Genomic DNA, 6,325 nt, shown 5'->3' with positions numbered 1-6,325 from the left:
AGTGTCTTGGTTTTAGGGTGCCTTGGTTTGGGGGTATCTTGGTTTGGGGGTGTCTTGGTTTGGGGGGTGTCTTGGTTTGTGGGTGGCTTGATTTGGGGGTATCTTGGTTTGGGGGTATTTTGGTTTGGGGGTGTCTTGGTTTGGGGGGTATCTTGGTTTGGGGGTATCTTGGTTTGGGGGTGTCTTGGTTTAGGGGTACCTTGTTTTGGGGTATCTTGGTTTGGGGGTGTCTTGGTTTGGGGGTATCTTGGTTTGTGGTTGTCTTAGTTTGGGGGTGTCTTGGTTTGTGGGTGTCTTGGTTTGGGGTGTCTTGGTTTGTGGGTGTCTTGGTTTGGGGGTATCTTGGCTTGGGGGGTATCTTGGTTTTGGGGTGTCTTGGTTTGGGGGTATCTTGGTTTGTGGGTGTCTTGGTTTGGGCGTATCTTGGTTTGTGGGTGTCTTGGTTTGGGGGTATCTTGGTTTGCGGGTATCTTGGTTTGTGGGTGTCTTGGTTTGGGGTGTCTTGGTTTGTGGGTGTCTTGGTTTGGGAGTGTCTTGGTCTGTGGTGTATCTTGGTTTGGGGTGTCTTGGTTTGGGGGGTATCTTGGTTTGGGGGTATCTTGGTTTGGGGAGGTGTTTTGGTTTGTGTTTGTCTTGGTTTGGGGGGTATCTTGGTTTGTGGGTATCTTGGTTTGGGTGTGTCTTGGTTTGGGGGTGTCTTGGTTTGTGGGGTATCTTGGTTTGGGCGTATCTTGGTTTGGGGGTTTCTTGGTTTGGGAGTATCTTGGTTTGGGGGTATCTTGGTTTGGGGGGTATCTTGGTTTTGTTGTGTCTTGGTTTGGGGGTATCTTGGTTTGGGGGTGTCTTGGTTTGTGGGTATCTTGGTTTGGGATTATCTTGGTTTTGGGGTTGTCTTGGTATGTGGGTGTCTTGGTTTGGGGGTATCTTGGTTTGGGGGTGTCTTGGTTTGGGGGTATCTTGGAATGGGGGTGTCTTGGTTTGTGGGTATCTTGGTTTGGGGTGTCTTGGTTTGTGGATATCTTGGTTTTGGGGGTGTCTTGGTTTGGGGGTGTCTTGATTTGGTGGGGTGTCTTGGTTTGTGGGTGTCTTGGTTTGGGGGTGTCTTGGTTTGGGGGGTATCTTGATTTGGGATGTCTTGTTTTGGGGTTATCTTGATTTGGGTGTATCTTGGTTTGGGGGGTGTCTTGGTTTGAGGGTGGCTTGGTTTGGGGGTATCTTGGTTTGGGGTTATCTTGGTTTGGGGGTGTCTTGGTTTGGGTGGTATCTTGGTTTGGTTGTATCTTGGTTTGGGGGTGTCTTGGTTTGGGGGTATCTTGGTTTGGGGGTATCTCGGTTTGGGGGGTATCTTGGTTTGGTTGTGTCTTGGTTTGGGGGGTAACTTGGTTTGGGGGTATCTTGGTTTGGGGGTATCTTGGTTTGGGGGTGTCTTGTTTTGGGGTGTATCTTGGTTTGGGGGTATCTTGGTTTGGGGGTGTCTTGGTTTGGGGGTATCTTGGTTTGGGGGTACCTTGGTTTGGGGGTATTTGGTTTGGGGGTATCTTGGTTTGGGGTGTCTTAGTTTGAGGGGTATCTTGGTTTGGGCGTATCTTGGTTTGGGGGTATCTTGGTTTGGGGGTATCTTGGTTTGGGGTGTCTTAGTTTGAGGGGTATCTTGGTTTGGGCGTATCTTGGTTTGGGGGTGTCTTGGTTTGGGGATAGTCTGGGTTTGGGGGTATCTTGGTTTGGGGGTGTCTTGGTTTGGGGGGGTGTCTTGGTTTGTGGGTGTCTTGATTTGGGGGTATCTTGGTTTGAGGGTGTCTTGGTTTAGGGGTATTTGTTTTAGGGGTATCTTGGTTTGGGGGTATCTTGGTTTGGGTGTGTCTTGGTTTCGGGGGTATCTTGGTTTGGGGGTATCTTGATTTGGGGGTATCTTGGTTTGGGGTGCCTTGGTTTGGGGGGTATCTTGGTTTGGGGGTGTCTTGGTTTTGGGGGGGTGTCTTGGTTTGTGGGTGTCTTGATTTGGGGGTATCTTGGTTTGGGGGTATTTTGGTTTGGGGGTGTCTTGGTTTGGGGGGTATCTTGGTTTGGGGGTATCTTGGTTTGGGTGTGTCTTGGTTTAGGGGTATCTTGTTTTGGGGGTATCTTGGTTTGGGGGTATCTTGGTTTGGGTGTGTCTTGGTTTGGGGGGTATCTTGGTTTGGGTGTATCTTGGTTTGGGGGTATCTTGGTTTGGAGGTAACTTTGTTTGGGGGTGTCTTGGTTTGGGGGGTCTCTTAGTTTGGGTGTGGCTTAGTTCGGAGGTGTCTTGGTTTTGGGGCATCGTGGTTTGGGGGTGTCTTGTTTTGGGGGGTATCTTGGTTTGGGGGTGTCTTGGTTTGGAGTGTCTTGGTTTTAGGGTGCCTTGGTTTGGGGGTATCTTGGTTTGGGGGTGTCTTGGTTTGGGGGGTGTCTTGGTTTGTGGGTGGCTTGATATGGGGGTATCTTGGTTTGGGGGTATCTTGGTTTGGGGGTATCTTGGTTTGGGTGTGTCTTGGTTTGGGGGGTATCTTGGCTTGGGGGGTATCTTGGTTTTGAGGTGTCATGGTTTGGGGGTATCTTGGTTTGTGGGTGTCTTGGTTTGGGCGTATCTTGGTTTGTGGGTGTCTTGGTTTGGGGGTATATTGGTTTGGGGGTATCTTGGTTTGTGGGTGTCTTGGTTTGGGGTGTCTTGGTTTGTGGGTGTCTTGGTTTGGGAGTGTCTTGGTCTGTGGTGTATCTTGGTTTGGGGTGTCTTGGTTTGGGGGGTATCTTGGTTTGGGGGTATCTTGGTTTGGGGAGGTCTTTTGGTTTGTGTTTGTCTTGGTTTGGGGGGTATCTTGGTTTGTGGGTATCTTGGTTTGGGTGTGTCTTGGTTTGGGGGTGTCTTGGTTTGTGGGGTATCTTGGTTTGGGCGTATCTTGGTTTGGGGGTTTCTTGGTTTGGGGGTATCTTGGTTTGGGGGTATCTTGGTTTGGGGGGTATCTTGGTTTTGGGGTGTCTTGGTTTGGGGGTATCTTGGTTTGAGGGTGTCTTGGTTTGTGGGTATCTTGGTTTGGGATTATCTTGGTTTTGGGGTTGTCTTGGTTTGTGGGTGTCTTGGTTTGGGGGTATCTTGGTTTGGGGGTGTCTTGGTTTGGGGGTATCTTGGAATGGGGGTGTCTTGGTTTGTGGGTGTCTTGGTTTGGGATGTCTTGGTTTGTGGATATCTTGGTTTTGGGGGTGTCTTGGTTTGGGTGTGTCTTGATTTGGTGGGGTGTCTTGGTTTGTGGGCGTCTTGGTTTGGGGGTGTCTTGGTTTGGGGGGTATCTTGATTTGGGATGTCTTGTTTTGGGGGGTATCTTGGTTTGGGTGTATCTTGGTTTGGGGGGTGTCTTGGTTTGAGGGTGGCTTGGTTTGGGGGTATCTTGGTTTGGGGTTATCTTGGTTTGGGGGTGTCTTGGTTTGGGTGGTATCTTGGTTTGGGTGTATCTTGGTTTGGGGGTGTCTTGGTTTGGGGGTATCTTGGTTTGGGGGTATCTCGGTTTGGGGGTATCTTGGTTTGGTTGTGTCTTGTTTTGGGGGGTAACTTGGTTTGGGGGTATCTTGGTTTGGGGTTGTCTTGGTTTGGGGATAGTCTGGGTTTGGGGGTATCTTGGTTTGGGGGTGTCTTGGTTTGGGGGGGTGTCTTGGTTTGTGGGTGTCTTGATTTGGGGGTATCTTGGTTTGAGGGTGTCTTGGTTTAGGGGTATTTGTTTTAGGGGTATCTTGGTTTGGGGGTGTCTTGGTTTGGGGGGTGTCTTGGTTTGTGGGTGTCTTGATTTGCGGGTATCTTGGTTTGGGGGTATTTTGGTTTGGGTGTGTCTTGGTTTGGGGGGTATCTTAGTTTGGGGTGTCTTGCTTTGGGGGTATCTTGGTTTTGGGGGTGTCTTGGTTTGAGGGTGTCTTGGTTTGGGGGTACCTTGGTTTGGGGGTGTCTTGGTTTGGGGTGTCTACTTTGGGGGTATCTTGGTTTGGGGGTGTCTTGGTTTGTGGGTGTCTTGGTTTGGGAGGTATCTTGGTTTGGGGGATGTCTTGGTTTGGGGGGTATCTTGGTTTTGGTGTGTCGTGGTTTGGGGGTATCTTGGTTTGGGGGTATCTTGGTTTTGGGGTGTCTTGGTTTGTGGTGTCTTGGTTTGTGGGTGTCTTGGTTTGGGGGGTATCTTGGTTTTGGGGTGTCTTGGTTTGGGGCAATCTTGGTTGTAGGTGTCTTGGTTTGGGGGTGTCTTGGTTTGTGGGTGTCTTGGTTTGGGGTGTCTTAGTTTGTGGGTGTCTTGGTTTGGGGGTATCTTGGTTTGGGGGTGTCTTGGTTTGCGGATGTCTTAGTTTGGGGTATCTTGGTTTGTGGATGTCTTGCTTTGGGGGTATCTTGGTTTGGGGGTGTCTTGTTTTGGGGGGTGTCTTGGTTTGTGGGTGTCTTGGTTTGGGGGTGTCTTGGTTTGGGGGTATCTTGGTTTGGGGTGCCTTGGTTTGGGGGGTATCTTGGTTTGGGGGTGTCTTGGTTTGGGGGGGTGTCTTGGTTTGTGGGTGTCTTGATTTGGGGGTATCTTGGTTTGGGGGTGTCTTGGTTTAGGGGTATCTTGTTTTGGGGGTATCTTGGTTTGGGGGTATCTTGGTTTGGGTGTGTCTTGGTTTCGGGGGTATCTTGGTTTGGGGGTATCTTGATTTGGGGGTATCTTGGTTTGGGGTGCCTTGGTTTGGGGGGTATCTTGGTTTGGGGGTGTCTTGGTTTGGGGGGGTGTCTTGGTTTGTGGGTGTCTTGATTTGGGGGTATCTTGGTTTGGGGGTATTTTGGTTTGGGGGTGTCTTGGTTTGGGGGGTATCTTGGTTTGGGGGTATCTTGGTTTGGGTGTGTCTTGGTTTGGAGGTAACTTTGTTTGGGGGTGTCTTGGTTTGGGGGGTCTCTTAGTTTGGGGGTGGCTTAGTTCGGAGGTGTCTTGGTTTTGGGGCATCGTGGTTTGGGGGTGTCTTGTTTTGGGGGGTATCTTGGTTTGGGGGTGTCTTGGTTTGGAGTGTCTTGGTTTTAGGGTGCCTTGGTTTGGGGGTATCTTGGTTTGGGGGTGTCTTGGTTTGGGGGGTGTCTTGGTTTGTGGGTGGCTTGATTTGGGGGTATCTTGGTTTGGGGGTATTTTGGTTTGGGGGTGTCTTGGTTTGGGGGGTATCTTGGTTTGGGGGTATCTTGGTTTGGGTGTGTCTTGGTTTGGGGGGTATCTTGGCTTGGGGGGTATCTTGGTTTTGAGGTGTCATGGTTTGGGGGTATCTTGGTTTGTGGGTGTCTTGGTTTGGGCGTATCTTGGTTTGTGGGTGTCTTGGTTTGGGGGTATATTGGTTTGGGGGTATCTTGGTTTGTGGGTGTCTTGGTTTGGGGTGTCTTGGTTTGTGGGTGTCTTGGTTTGGGAGTGTCTTGGTCTGTGGTGTATCTTGGTTTGGGGTGTCTTGGTTTGGGGGGTATCTTGGTTTGGGGGTATCTTGGTTTGGGGAGGTCTTTTGGTTTGTGTTTGTCTTGGTTTGGGGGGTATCTTGGTTTGTGGGTATCTTGGTTTGGGTGTGTCTTGGTTTGGGGGTGTCTTGGTTTGTGGGGTATCTTGGTTTGGGCGTATCTTGGTTTGGGGGTTTCTTGGTTTGGGGGTATCTTGGTTTGGGGGTATCTTGGTTTGGGGGGTATCTTGGTTTTGGGGTGTCTTGGTTTGGGGGTATCTTGGTTTGAGGGTGTCTTGGTTTGTGGGTATCTTGGTTTGGGATTATCTTGGTTTTGGGGTTGTCTTGGTTTGTGGGTGTCTTGGTTTGGGGGTATCTTGGTTTGGGGGTGTCTTGGTTTGGGGGTATCTTGGAATGGGGGTGTCTTGGTTTGTGGGTGTCTTGGTTTGGGATGTCTTGGTTTGTGGATATCTTGGTTTTGGGGGTGTCTTGGTTTGGGTGTGTCTTGATTTGGTGGGGTGTCTTGGTTTGTGGGCGTCTTGGTTTGGGGGTGTCTTGGTTTGGGGGGTATCTTGATTTGGGATGTCTTGTTTTGGGGGGTATCTTGGTTTGGGTGTATCTTGGTTTGGGGGGTGTCTTGGTTTGAGGGTGGCTTGGTTTGGGGGTATCTTGGTTTGGGGTTATCTTGGTTTGGGGGTGTCTTGGTTTGGGTGGTATCTTGGTTTGGGTGTATCTTGGTTTGGGGGTGTCTTGGTTTGGGGGTATCTTGGTTTGGGGGTATCTCGGTTTGGGGGTATCTTGGTTTGGTTGTGTCTTGTTTTGGGGGGTAACTTGGTTTGGGGGTATCTTGGTTTGGGGTTGTCTTGGTTTGGGGATAGTCTGGGTTTGGGGGTAT

This window comes from Pristiophorus japonicus, unplaced genomic scaffold (assembly GCF_044704955.1).
Source record: "Pristiophorus japonicus isolate sPriJap1 unplaced genomic scaffold, sPriJap1.hap1 HAP1_SCAFFOLD_323, whole genome shotgun sequence".
NCBI lineage: Eukaryota > Metazoa > Chordata > Chondrichthyes > Pristiophoridae > Pristiophorus > Pristiophorus japonicus.
Note: the sequence above shows the minus strand (reverse complement) of the source record.